The following is a 14,949-nucleotide window of genomic DNA, read 5'->3' as shown; positions in this document are numbered from 1 at the left end:
CTTGTGCTGTTTAAGCCCCTGTCAAAGAACTGTGTTGTGATGGCCCAGCCTAAGCCATGTTGGCAAGAAACAGTGCAGATGAAACCCGCCCACCTCTCTCCCACCCTGTTTGGGAACATCAGCTCCTGGTAGCCTCTACCCACTGCCCGGGCCTGGGCCTGCCCAACAGCCCTGGACCTGCCACTCACACTAGGGCTTCTGGTCTCCCACCTTCCTCTCCAGCCAGTTCCTCTCCAGAGCCCCCATTCATTCAATTTCAGTTATTTTTCTCCTTTTGTGTTTTTCTCCTTTCTTTTTGTGACACTGGAATCAAACCCATGGCCTTGCACACGTGAGGCAAGTGTTCTACTTAAGAGCAGGTGGCACACCGTGACCCTCTTACCCTGCTCAGAGAGCAACATTGTAGAGAAAACCAGATGCTGGTCATCTGGTTCTTGGAATTCCCAATTAGCCAATTTCTTTTTTCTATTTGGATCACAAAGACTTGACAAAATAGTTTCCAATATTTAGTTTAAAATTCCCTTCACCAACAGGAAGGCGGGCTTATCCAGGGTTACAGCTCACTGTTTGTTCCACACGTGCACACCACACTGACTGCAGAGGTCACTCTGAGTTCACTGTGGCAGGTACAGTGCTGGACAAGGGCTACCAGTGCCCACTGAGGCCATGGACTTGACCACTGTCCTGCAGCTCAAGGTCTATTACTATTATCCAAGTGGGGGGGAGCCATTGGTGGTGGGAGGGGCAGTTTAATTTTATATTTATGCTTTTGAATTACCACCTTCTTGATTAAAGGGGTTTCAAGCTCTGCGTACTGTAGAAACAGAGAGGGCAGGCACACTAACTCATTGTCATAGGACTTTCCAGAAAAGACTTCTGCTTAACCTTCATCTATGTGGAACGTTCAATGAACCAAAAAGCACCTTTTCCTAGTATCAAAGATTTAACATATCTAAACCTATATTTTTTAGAAGATACACTTCAAGCATGCAAATTATTTAAAAATATGTAAAAATAAATATGAAGCCCAGTACAGTGGTACACACTTGTAATTCCAGAGACTCAGGAGGTTGAGGCAGGAGGATTGCAAGTTTGAAGCCAGCTTCTACAATTCAATGAGGCCCTGTCTCAAAATTAAAAGTGCTGGGAATGTAGCTGAGTGGTAGAGTCCCCTGGGTTCAATCCTCACTATCCCCCCGCCCCACACACATCTTCAGAATTAAAAGTTAGCCCTTTCCAAGTTAATACATGTTAGCCCTTTAAACATACCATCATTTTATGTAACTCTGAGACTGTTTCCTGGAGAAGGCGGAGTACACATTTTAATGTTTTTACTCTTATGCTTCTAAGTTGACAAACATTAAGCAACAAGAAGGACCACTCAAAGAATGCACAACACGTGACGTGGTTTGCTTTGAGCACCTGGTGTCACCAGCACAACAGGTCTGGGCTCCAGTGCTCTGAGCTGGAGTGCAGGCAGCTGGGCCTCCAGAAGTCTCTGGAAGTTTCTCACCCATCTCTAGGTTTCTAAAGTCCCAAGAAATGTCACTGATTGCCCAGAAACTCTTAGAAAGGCTTCAACGGCTGCTCAGAAGCTACTTCTTTGTTCATGTGAAAGTGCCCCTGTGAGGGAAAGTTGTGTTGGGTCTCCTCGGGAGCTTGCAGAGTGTCCAAGAAAACCCCCTCTGAGGACAGTCTATAGCCCTTTCCTCACCTATGTGAAACACAGGGCAGAGCAGCTGCAGAGCTCGAGGCCCAAACACCATGGCATTATAGAGACAGGGGGCAAGGTGCAATGACACTGGTCTTAGCGCCCTGACTAAGGGAAGTAAGGGAAAATATTGACGCAGTGGAGGGGAACTTCGGAAACACAGGGATCAGCACATGAGGACCACCCTTTGAAAGCAGGGAGATTTATTCTGCAAAATCCTCCAGAAGCAAGCCTTGGAGATGCGTCTCAGATGAACTCATCTACAATGCTCTCTCTGCAAGCAACAGGCAAAGGGTTGCTATAATTCAAAGACATTATGAAAGTTTCTCTGAGTTATTTATCATAAACACTGCAATTTTGTGATATTGTTTTCAGATGGTAGCTGTTTGGTGTCATTCCTGGAAGCAGGAGCCAGTGCAGGCACAAGAACACATGCTTTTGCAGTAGGTGGGCCACACTTCCCTGTCAGCCTCGCCCTGCCATCTTTAAGCTGTGCGCCCTTGTTCAAGGATTTTCGTCTCTCTGAACATCAGTTATAGCACTGAAAACCAGAACGAATAATGCCCACCTTGAGGACTAATGGATGGAGATAATGTATAGGCAAATTCTAGCTTTCAGGTGATTTTTTTTTTAATTTTATCGGAGGTGATCTTTTTTTAAAATTTTTTTTATTGGTTGTTCACAACATTATTTCAGGTGATTTTTAAGAACTATCAGTCTCCTTCTGACAGAAGGGTAAACCACAGAATTAGAAGGGATAGCTACTAGCCTGCATCACAGATACAGCATACAGCTGTATCTGATAAATATTCCTTTTAAACTTTTTGTTTTTTGCAATGCTGAGGATTGAACTCAGGGCCTCTCACATGCCAGGCAAGTGCCCTGCCCTACCTCTGAGCTACACTCCCAGTCCTAGTTCCTTTTAAAATTACACATCCATACAAAAGTGCATATACCAATCACCTAGTATGTTTGATTAATGTTCTTAAAAATCATATAGACTCTTCTCTTCACTGATAAATATGGTACAACATGGCACACTGAAAATGGCATGGCTTCCATGTTTCCAGCAGCAGCATTCACAATAGCCAAGCAATGGAAGCCACCCAAAGAAATTCTAGTACAATATGAATAAACTGTGAGGACATTATGTTAAGTGAAATAAGCCAGTCAAAATGGACAAATAGAACATGATTTTACTCATATGAAGTATCTTGAATAGATTTATAGAGACAGAAGATGGAATGGTAGTTACCAGGGACTGGGGGAAGAAGGGAATGAAGAGTTATTGTACAGACCTTCAGTTCTGCAAAATGAAAAAGTTCTGGAACTGAATAACAGCAAAGATGGCCCAATGATGTGAAGATACTTAACACTACTGAACTGTCACTTAAAATTGGCCAAGATGGTAAATTTTATTATGCATTTTTCCACATTAAAATTAAGTTTTCTGAATGATGTAACTTTTAAACTTTTAATAATGATGCAGGATCATCATATAAATCATGTGGACTGTGCTGCTACAGATCCATGCAGTTTCCTGCCCAGAGCTGAATCCCATCACCTTTCAGGAAGTATTCTAGAACCTGCCTTCTTGAATAACTACCTGGAATTAGGGTATAGATTCCAAGGGAAAAAAATGAAACTTGACACATCTCTACCACACAATGTTTGTGAACATCGTCAGAGAATTAAAAGACATTAAAGCTGGAAGAAACTTTAGAAATTACATGTTAGGGCTGGAGATGTGGCTCAGCGGTAGCGCGCTCGCCTGGCATGCGTGCGGCCCGGGTTCGATCCTCAGCACCACATACCAACAATGATGTTGTGTCCGCCGAGAACTAAAAAATAAATATTAAAAATTCTCTCTCTCTCTCTCTCTCCCCTCTCTCACTCTCTAAAAAAAAAAAAAAAAAAAAAAAAAGAAATTACATGTTAAAGCTGAAGAAAGTGAAATATGGACTTTAAACTAAATGATTTATCAGAAATCACCCAAGTAGTCATCACGAGAGTGGAAAGAAAAACTGTCTCCTAGGCTGCCCTAGGATTCTTGGGCAGGGAAGTCAATGGGCTGGGTTATGCTTGCCTGTGAACTGCACTGTTTAATACACTGCCACCAGGGGGCAGCAGGGGTATTAGGCTGGTATTCTAAAACCCCCGGATTAAAGGCCACATGCATTTCCATTGTCCCTTCCTCTCATCCTCACCCAGATATATATGCACATATATATGACTGCATTAAAATAATTCCAACAGCATATCATTTAAAGATGATTAAAAAATAATTTTAAGTCGGGTGTGGTGGCACACACCTGCAATCCCAGCAACCAGGGAGGCTGAGACAGGAGGATTGCAAGTTCAAGGCCAATCTCAGCAAACTTAGTGAAGCTCTAAGCAACTTAGTGAGACCCTGTCTTGAAATAAAAAATAAAAAGGGTTGGGGATGTGGCTCAGTGATTAAGAGTCACTGGGTTAAATCTCCAGTACCAAAATAAATAACTTCAAGCAAAACAAAGACTTAAGTCCACTGGAGGTAAGATCTTTACTAATCCTTCACTACTTCTGACATTTCCTAGCCCTAATTGATGGGAGGGTCAATTAATGTTAGTTTTTAACCAAAAGTTACTTGACTACAGAAGTCTATCCTATTTCTTCAACACTTTGAACCAAACCTTCCTAGTTCTAGGTTCTAAGGCTTCCAACCACAACAACCTCAAAAACCCACTGGCTTTCTGCCCCCGATCTTCCTTTCTGTGTTAGCTCAGCTTTTTTCTTTCTAAAGTCCCTCAGTTAGAAAGGAAGGTATGTCAATAGGTCTGACTTTCCAGTGGCATTTGGAAGCAAAAGAGGGAGAATCAAGTCCCAGAGAAAAACCTCCACACCATTGTTCTTCCAGGTAGTTAACAGAACCCTCCAACCCCTGGGTTTTAAACAGAACCACCAACTAGAAGCCTGAACCATAGAAGCTAATGGGTGAGGCGTGAAAGTACAGATAAGGCCTCCTTCAGCAATGACCCTGTGTGTCTGAAGACTTTCACAGTCTCATCTGGTGGGAGGAGCGACGGCTGAGGACTGACATTAACAGTGCATTTTGAGGGCTGGGATGTGGCTCACTGGTAGAACACTTGTCTGGTATGCATGAGGCCCTGGGTCCATCCCCAGTACTGCAAAACAAACAACAGCAAAACAAAAACCACAAACAATGCATTTCAGGAATTAACTTAGGCATCAGCTCCACACTTTGAAGCAAGCGTGACCAGTGACCAGTCCCTGAATCACCTGAAGGGGGAGGCACAGGATAGGGAAAGTCAAAGGGTCTCCTTCCTTGTGCTGGCCATGGCTTCACAAGGAGAGAGGTGGTCAAAGGCAAGCTCTGACTTCCGTTTCAGAAACATGTAGAGGTCCATTGTTTCAAACCATGACAAGTGTTCACTACAGTTAAAAGACATCACTACAGTTAAAAGACTCTCCATGTGCATCCAATTTGCTGCCAGGTAATTAACTATTCACCCATCAACCTAATCTAGCGTGAAACTGGTGGCAAAAACAAACATAGTACCATTGGCCACTAGCACTAAAAATAGGAACAAGACACTCACAGGGGCCTGTGATGAACTGATCACTGAAAAATTCACACCCAGATATTAACATTCACACTCCTCTGCCAAGCTCCATCTCTCAGTGGGTGAGATTTAAGAGACTCCAGTCTGTAAAACATTCTGGTTTTAATTGATTTTTCAATATAGAATATTTGCCATATTTAAATGTAGAAAATCACCAGAAAAATCAAATACTTATTTTTATAACAAGTATTTAAAATAAATTTAATGCTCTCATTTATTCAAGATTAAATATATTCTTTTATAATCTCAAAAACCTGAAATCATATAATTAACAGATGAAAAAAGAAAAAAACACACATCTATTAGGATGGCTCAAAATAAAACAACAAACAATCAAACAAAAAACCCCCGAACCAAACCCAAACCTGATCATATGAAGTGCTGACAAGGATGTGGAGCAACTGGAACTCCCTCACATTGCTAGTGGGAACACAAAGGGGTAGAGCCACTCTGGAAAGTTTCCTATATAATTAAGTCTAGCAGTGTCTTATAAAAGTAGCGTATCACCTACCAGCAATTGTGCTCCTAGGGATTCACTCTAGAGAGATGAAGTTTTCTTCAAACAAAACCCTACATACATACATTTACAGCAGCTCTCTTCATAATCACCAGAGGCTGAAATAATCCAGACGCCTTCCCACAGTGGATGGACATACTGTGGACATCCAGACCACAACATCAAAAAAGGATGCCTGCACGGAGGAGGGGCAAAGGCACTGTCTCAGTGACAGAAGCCAGTCTCAGAGGTTCTATGCTGCAAATTCCATTTTCATGACATCTGGGAGAAGGCAGAACTTCTAAGGATGGGGAAGAGATGACTGGTTACCAGGGAGGCCTGACTAGGAAGGGTAGCAGGAGGGAGTCTTCTGGATGTTCTGGTGATGGAAGTGCTCTGGGGAGCTGGATTGTGATGATGGTTACAAGAACCACCACATTTTAAAACCTCAGAACTGCACAAAAAAGTCGATTTCACCATATATACATTTAAATAATATATTCACATATTATTCACGCAACTACTTTGAAATTAAGTAAAAGGTAGAATAAGAGCACTCAGAATTGAATTGAATCAGTGCTTGACACACATTTACTATTAAAAGGTTCATGAGGCGTAGAAGTGAGTATGAGGAATGGCTCTCACCAACTCCAACCAGAACGTGTGCCGCACAGACTTTGCTCTTACAGAATCAAGGAACTACAAAATACAGTATTAGATATTATGGAGTTTTTGCTCAATAATTAGGATTTTAGTTATGTAAGAAAAGAATCTTTTAAACAAAATTCCTACTGCAACATTTGGAGATGAAATGACATGATTTATAGGATTTGCTTCAAGATTCTCCAGAAGCAAACAGTAAAACTGAGTCGGGGTGGTCCCTGATGCTCGTGGCTGGTGCAGGAGAAGTTTTACACTCCACTTGTAAGGTCTGGGCAATGATCTTAATAAAAGACAGAGAGAGGGATGGGGGTGAGGAGGAAGAAGAAGGAGCAGAAGGAAGAGGAGGAGAAGGAAGAGGAGGAGAAGGAAGAGGAGGAAAAGGAGGAGGAGGAGGGTCCCCTACTTGGAGGAGTCTCTGCAGGAACAACCTCATTGTTAAGCATGAAGGACAGGAATGATATTTCCCTGGTCTTTCTTCATCAGGGGTTCATCATTTACCCGGGCACAACTAAAGTATCAGAAAGACTGGAAGAGGAAGTAGCTGTTTTCTAAGGGAGCCTGGATCACAAAGTTGACCTTGAAAACCGTTCACTGGTAAAGAGATACTGGAACTTACGAGGCCACAGAGAAATTTTTGAACATAAAACCTTTTCTTTTTTTTTAAAGAGAGAGAGAGAATTTTTTAACATTTACTTTTTAGTTTTCGGCGGACACAACATCTTTGTATGTGGTGCTGAGGATCGAACCCGGGCCGCACGCATGCCAGGCGAGCGCGCTGCCGCTTGAGCCACATCCCCAGCCCAAAAACCTACTTTTCTACTAGGGATTCTAATCCCAAGCAATGCCAGTGGCAAACTACTCTAATACCAGTTTGTCACAGGTGACTTTGTTACAGACATTCTTCAGAAGTTACATGAGAAAACTTATGCCACCACTGCAGGTTGCATATTCCTTATCTGGAACCCACAGGTCTAGAAGTGTCTCAGATTTCACAGTTTTCAGATTTGGGGATATTTGCATGGGGTGAACATTCCTGATCTGTAAATCTGAAATCCAAAATGCTCTAAAATCCGATACTTTATCACTCAAAAAGTTTCAGGTTTTGGAACATTTCTGATTTCTGGGTTAGAGATGTTCGACCTGTATATTGACACCTGGGCCAATGGAATTCGCAAAGTGTGTTCAATTTGCTAGTCAGCACAGATGGAAAGTGACAATGGAGACTAGAGAAGCTAGTAAGAAGCAGCATGTAACTGAGCTTCTGGAAGGTTCTTGCAGTTAGCAGATCCAGAGTGTGTCACACCTGACTTAGGCCCTGGGACCTAGCACACCTGGCTCACCTGCAAATCTATCTGGCTTCTATCTGGCTATAAGAGCTTGCTGGTCGTAATTCCTCACTTAACTGTCACACTGATAGTGACCTGGTCTTTTCAACCACTCCTGGGAATAGGGTCAAACGGTTCTCTATTCATTTATCAGGTGGTCTGACTCCCACTCGTGAGTTTGTATCAGGCTTTCATCAACGGCACCTAACTTCACAGAAAGCAAAATCGAGGGAGAAAGAGTCTTTGAAGCAGGCGGCTGTGATTATTTCCCAAAATGATGAAATGAGGAAGGCGCAGGCTTATTAACCAGAGTTCCCAGTCCCGCAGCCCTGGCTAACATGAAAACTCATCCTTCCCCTGAGGGACCCTTAAACAGGTAAAACAGCTGCAGCAGCAGACACGTTGGCAGAGTGCTCTGCTCCTGAGAAGACGAGCAGTGCATGCCCCTTCTCTCCTTCTGGTGCTCTTACCCCCCTGTCCTTCCGCCGTGGGACGGCCAGCATGAAGGCCCTGCAGACACAGCCCCTACCCCTCCAGTCTTGGACTTCCAGCCTCCAGAACTGAGAGAAATAAATCTCTACTCTTTACAAATTATCTGGCCTCAGATTACAACAGCACAAAATGGACTAAGACGCCCTCCTACCAACGCTGAGGCCCGAGGGGCCTGCAGGGCTACAGCACACCAGAACCTGGGGGGAGAGCAGACGTGGGGACACTCCTCGAGGACAGGGGCAGCTAGTATTAATGTGTCTGGGGAGCTGCTCTGCCCCAGTGGTGGCTGCTGTACTGCAGAGTGAAGCAGAGAGTAAAGGCTCCCCAAAGGTCCAGGTCCTGACTCTCAGAACCGCATGTTCCCTGGCCCGGCCAACGGACCTTGCACCTGTGGGTAAGTGAAGGACGGCGGGTGATACGCCCTGGAGCATCTGGATGGGCCTGAAGTCCAATGCCAGTTGTCTTGCGGGAAGGGAGAGGGCCATGTGATGACGGACAGACACCAGCATGAGGCAGCCACGAGCAAGAGCAAGGGGTACTGGGAGCCGCCACTGGCCAGCAGAGGCAGGAGGGATTTCTCCACAGAGCTTCTGGAGGGAGGGCAGCCCTGCCCACTCCTGGGTTTAGATTTTGAATCTCTGTGAACAGGGAGGGAATAAATATCTGTTGTTCTAAGCCTCCCGGTTTGGGGTACTTTGTGATAGAAGACCTGACACTAATATGGTTATGAAGAGAGACAGCCAAGGCTAACAGGGCCTGCCGTTCAGTGTGACATGATCGCAGTGTCACTAAGACAGAAGAACTGCCGTGGGAAGCTATGGACTCTCCACCCTGCAGAATGATAGGTAGATAGATACTCTCAAGGTAGCTGCCTAATCAGCCACTGCCCCATTAATATCTGCCTCCCATGTACAACCTCTAAGTTCAAGACCATGAGCATTTATGAACCCCATACCCCAATGCTAAATCACCATGTCTTGTGGTCCTAGGTGTAAGACACCTATAAAAACTGAAATGGAGCAATTTTATAGGATTCCTATGAACTTTGACTGGTTTTTACAGGTCTCCTACCTATAGAACCATGGGACATCATGGGTAGCACAGAACTGCCTAACAAATAGCTATGGAATATGAGTGAATATGAGCAAATGGGATGAAGAGAGTCTCCCCTACCATTCTTTCTTTTATAAAGAAAACTTGTTTATTATGAGAAGTTTACTACAAAACTAGTATAATGACATAATTAAAGATTCCTCAACTACCCATCTCCAAACCACAACCCTTACCAGCAATGGCCTCATTTTAATGCCAAGGGTTGAGTATTTGGACATTATCTGGTAGAAGTCGTCCTACTTGGAGTCTTCTTTTTCAGAGTCACATGTTCTCTGCTGTAGGTTGGGATGCTGAATATTCAACCCCCAAAGTTCCCCGTGTGAGAAGCTTGGTCCCCAGGGTGATGCCATTGCAGGGTGGTAGAACTGCTAGGAAGTGCAGCCTTATGGGATGTCCTCAGTTCACTGGGCACATGCCCTAGAAGAGGACCCTGGTCTTTTCCCCTTTACTCCCTGGCTTATGAATGTGATCATGGCCATGTGATCTCTGCCACGCTGTCGGACACAGCCACCAGAGGCCCAAAGAGTGGGTCTGTCTGATTTTGGACTGGACCTTCAAAACAGTGAGGAAAAATAAATCTTTTTTACTTTATAAAATAATTACCTCAAGAATTTTATTATGGGGAGGGGAGGGGGGATAGTAGAGGATAGGAAAGGCAGCAGAATACAACAGACACGAGTATGGCAATATGTAAATCAATGGAAGTGTAACTGATGTGATTCTGCAATCTGTATATGGGGTAAAAATGGGAGTTCATAACCCACTTGAATCAAAGTGTGAAATATGATATATCAAGAGCTATGTAATGTTTTGAACAACCAACAATAAAAAAAAGAAAAAAAAAGAATTTTATTATAGTAATGTGAAGCCGAATAATACACCAGCTCTGATCACATGTTCACTTATCTGTGTTAACATGAATTTTTAAAAATCTTGAAATGGGCAGTTCTTTCCAAGCAAAACAAAACAAAAAACTATAAAAGGGAGACTGATATTTTTCACTACACAAAATTAAAATTTTCTGAAGAGCACAAAAACTGTAAACAAATACAAAAACAATTGAGGGAAAAGAGTTATAGTCTATATGACAAAAGATTAGTATCATTAACATATAAATAATTTTTATAAATCAATAAGATCAACACTCAATTCAAAAATTGGTAAAGGAATATAAACACAGTTGCTCCTACTATTCCGTTTTTTTTTTTTTTTTTCCCATAGTATTAGGGATTGAAACCAGAGGCACTCTATCACTGAGATACGTTCCTTTTTTATTTTGAGACAGGGTCTTCCTAAGCTACTTAGGAACTTACTAAATTGCTGAGGCTGGCTTCAAACTTGTGATCCTCCTGCCTCAGTCTCCTGAGTCCCTGGGATTATACACAGGTGCCACCACCCCCGGCCCCTACTTTTTCTTTTTTTTTTAAATTTTTTGTAGTTATAGATGGATAGAATATCTTTATTTTATTTGTTGATTTTTATATGGTGCTGAGGATCGAACTCAGTGCCTCATGCATGCTAGGCAAGTGCTCTACCACTGAGCCACAGCCCCCGCCCCCTACTTTTCTTAAGTAACAAAAAGACAAGGGATTCCAACTGGCTCTGTGTGCACTATCTGTCAGCATATTGCTTCAGCGCCTCTAGGATTTAGGAGTTAGGAATAGTCCAGAAAAGAGGAAATAATTCTCACCCGTAAGTTTGTTCAAAGCTGTGTGGCCCAGGAATCCAGGAGCACAGAGAGTCTGAGAGTTTTCAGCTTTGGAATCCTTCCTCAGGATACAGGAGAGCACGCCTGCCTCACGCAGAGACCCAAAGGTCCATGTGCACCAAGTTTCTGGATCTCAGTCTGCTGGAGAGAGTCAGGTAAAATAAGAAGTGAGTAAAATGCAGTGTTCAAGGGAATTAAAACAAAAACCCAATGCCTCTTGGAAGGCAATCTCAAACCCTGGGCTTGGTCCATGGAAGGAAAGTCTCTATTCGGTAGGAATACGTGATCCTCCAGCCCAAGGCACCAAGGAAGCCTGGAATAGAGGGGAGTTCACACAGACCTAGAGGAGGGGTTCAAACTCTCTACCTCCCCGAGAAATAACAGCTATAATCTCTCCTACAAATAAGTAAGGAGAGAAGGAAAAAAGTGGATTCACTGCCATCAGGCAAAGCTTATTTTAAGCTTTGGGGCTGGGGCTGAAGCTCCGTGGTAGAGTGCTTGCATAGCATGTGTGAAGCACTGGCTTTGATCCTTAACATCACATTTAAAAAAAAAAAAAATTAAAAGCATTCTGTACATCTACAACTACCATAAATAAATAAATAAATAATAAAAAAAGAATGCCGAGTTTTCAGGATGAGAGTCTCTAATCTTTTAAAGTCAGATAAATTTATATTTTTAAAAAATTAAAACCACTCTGAAGTAGTCTTGCTGGAAACAGCAACAATGAATCTGATTGAGCCTTTAGATTTAACTTCCAATTCATAAGAATACAGGGGCTAGAGGAGCAGGTTAAATCATACTGTACAAAGAGCAGCCACATAAACCCAGAAAATAAAGCATTTTACAGGCAACAAACCAAGTGTCATTAGCAAGTCATTAGCATTAAACCCGTAGGTTGCTCCAGACCAGGGTCAGCCAACTATGGCCTATGGGTAAGTCTAACCCACCAGGGAGTTTAAAACAAAGCAAAACAACTCTGAAAATGCAACGTTATTTGAACACAGCCAACTCACTGACTTACATATCAGCTATGGTTACTGTGTGACAGAAAGTCACACAGAGACCCCGCGGCCTGCAAAGCTGAGAGTATCTAGCCAACTGCCTGCCCTAGATGAAAATGATAATCAACAAATACCACGTGTGGCCCTTGTTTGGCTTATGATTCACACAAACCAACAATAAAAAGTACATCTCTCTTAGTGGCAGCCTGTCTCAAAATAAAAAATAAAAAGAACTAGGGATGTTGCTTCGTAGCTGAGTGCCCCAAGGTTCAAACCCCAGTACCAAAAAAAGAAAAAAAGCATTTTTGAGGCAATCGGGGAAATCTCTCTATGAACTAGGTTTAGAAAACAGTAAGAAATTATTGTCAATTTCATTAGGTGGCAATGTTATTATGGCTTTACAAGAAAATGTCCATTTTTTCAACACCCATAAATCAAAGGCATTTCTGTATATCAGTGACAAATATTCTCAAAGAGAAACAATGAAATTATCCCATTTACAATAGCCTCAAAAAAAAAAAATCTTGGGAATCAACTTAATGAAATAAGTAAAAGACCTGTACAGTGAAAACTATAGAACACTAAAAAAAAAGAAATCAAAGAAGACCTTAGAAGATGGAAAGATCTACCTTGCTCTTGGATAGGCAGAATTAATATTATCAAAATGACCATACTACCAAAAGCAGTATACAGATTTTATGCAATTCCAAACAAAATTCCAATGACATTCCTCATAGAAATAGAAAAAGCAATCATGAAACTCATTTGGAAAAATAAGAGACCCAGAAAAGCTAAAGCAATCCTTAGCAGAAAGAGCGAAGCAGGTGGCATCACGATACCAGAACTTAAACTATACTACAGAGCAATAGTAACAAAAACAGTGTGGTATTGGCACCAAAATAGAATTGTAGACCAATGTTGCAGAATAGAGGACACAGAGACAAACCCACATAAATACAGTTATCTTATATTAGACAAAGGCACCAAAAACATATATTGGAGAAAGGATAGCCTCTTCAACAAATGGTACCAGGAAAACTGGAAATCCATATGCAACAAAATGAAATTAAACCCCTCTCTCTCACCTTGCACAAAACTCAACTCAAAGTGATCAAGGACCTAGGAACTAAACCAGAACCCTGCAGCTAGTAGAAGAAAAAGTAGGCCCAAATCTCCATCATGTTGGATTAGGTCCAAACTTCCTTAATAAGACTCCTGTAGTGCAAGAATTAAAACCAAGACTCAATAAATGGCATGGATTCAAACTAAAAAGCTTCTTCTCAGCAAAAGAAGCAATCAGTGAGGTAAATACAAAGCCTATAGAATGGGAGCAAATTTTTACCACATGCACATCAGATAGAGCACTAATCTCTAGGATATATAAAGCACTCAAAAAACTTAACACCAAAACAAACAAACAAACAAACAAAACAAAAAAACACAACCCAATCAATAAATGAGCCAAGGAACTGACAGACACTTCTCAGAAGATGATATACAATCAACAAATATATGAAAAAAATGTTCAACATCTCTATAAATTAGAGAAATGCAAATCAAAACTACTCTAAGATTTCATCTCACTCCAGTCAGAAAGGCAGCTATTAAGAATACAAACAACAACAAGCATTGGTGAGGATGTGGGGAAAAGGGCACACTCTGACATTGCTTGTGGGACTGCAAATTGGTGCAACCAATCTGTAAGGAATATGGAGATTCCTTGGAACACTGGGAATGGAACCACCATTTGATTCAACCATCCATTTCCTTGGTTTATACACAAAGGACTTTAAAATAGCATACTACAGGGACACAGCCATATCAATGTTTATAGCAGCACAATTCACAATTGTGGATCCAACCTAGATATCCTTCAGTAGATGAACGGATAAAGAAAATGTGGTATATATACACATTGGAATATTACTCATCATTAAAAGAGAATAAAATCACGGCATTTAGAGGTAAATGGATGGAGTTAGAGAAAATAATGCTGAATGAAGTAAGCCAGTCCTACAAAACCAAATGCTGAATGTCTTCTCTGATATAAGGCTGATTCATAATGGGGATGGGGGGCATGGGAGGAACAGATGAACTTTAGATAGGACATAGGGGAGGGAGGGGGAAGGGAGGGGGCATGGGGGTAGGAAAGATGGTGGAATGAGATGAACATTATTACCCTAAGTACTGTATGAAAACAAAAAAAAATTTAAAAAATAAAAATTAAAAAAGTCAAAAGGTATACTTAGGAACAACTCTCTGGAAACTTCTCTGGGCTCCCCAATAAAACTGGAGTGCAGGAGAGGCATACTGTCCCTCTCCTCCTTGAGAACCCACTGTCTCCCTTGGGAGTGAACCCACTTTCTCCCTTGAGAGTATCCCCTTTTCTTTTTCCTATCCTCTGAACCACAAAAACAACAACAAAGAAAATGTCCATTTTTTGAAGGTGGATACAGAACTATTTAGAGGGGAACTGTTATGTTGTCTGGGATAAACCACTTTAAGTTGAAGAAGGAGGAGAAGGAGGAGGAGGAGGAGGAGGAGGAGAATTATGTGATCTATTTGACAGATATATGGAAATTATACTATTCCCTGTGCTTCTATGTTTGCTTACATTTTTCTTAAAAAAAAAAAAAAAGAAGGAAAGACATCAGAACCTTGAGTAAAAATGAGCTGATGATCACCAGAGAGCTTTTTCCCCAGGCACCTGTCTGACCAGTCCTCCCCACACTGGGGGCAACTTGGCTGAACTCTTCACTAGTCTCACTTTAAGCATTTTATCTTTGCTCATGGTGTCATCCTCCAGGAATGCCA

The 14,949-nt window shown here is 41.9% G+C and overlaps 1 protein-coding gene across 5 annotated transcripts in view; it reads right to left on the bottom strand.

Annotated features, from left to right (window-relative positions):
- Positions 1-14,949, bottom strand: part of Ggact (gamma-glutamylamine cyclotransferase) — a 39,351-nt gene that overhangs the window by 22,886 nt on the left and 1,516 nt on the right. For 2 of the 5 annotated variants that reach the window (XM_077795128.1, XM_026399332.2), the window contains exon 2: positions 11,114-11,272. The gene's annotated coding sequence lies outside the window, so the exon portion shown is untranslated. Of the gene's footprint in view, positions 1-11,113; positions 11,273-14,949 lie in introns of those variants that run through there. The other 3 variants (XM_077795129.1, XM_077795130.1, XM_077795131.1) reach the window with 2 other exon arrangements.

This window comes from Urocitellus parryii, chromosome 2, assembly GCF_045843805.1.
Source record: "Urocitellus parryii isolate mUroPar1 chromosome 2, mUroPar1.hap1, whole genome shotgun sequence".
NCBI classification, from domain to species: Eukaryota; Metazoa; Chordata; class Mammalia; order Rodentia; family Sciuridae; genus Urocitellus; species Urocitellus parryii.
This window is presented reverse-complemented; position numbering and strand designations above follow the sequence as displayed.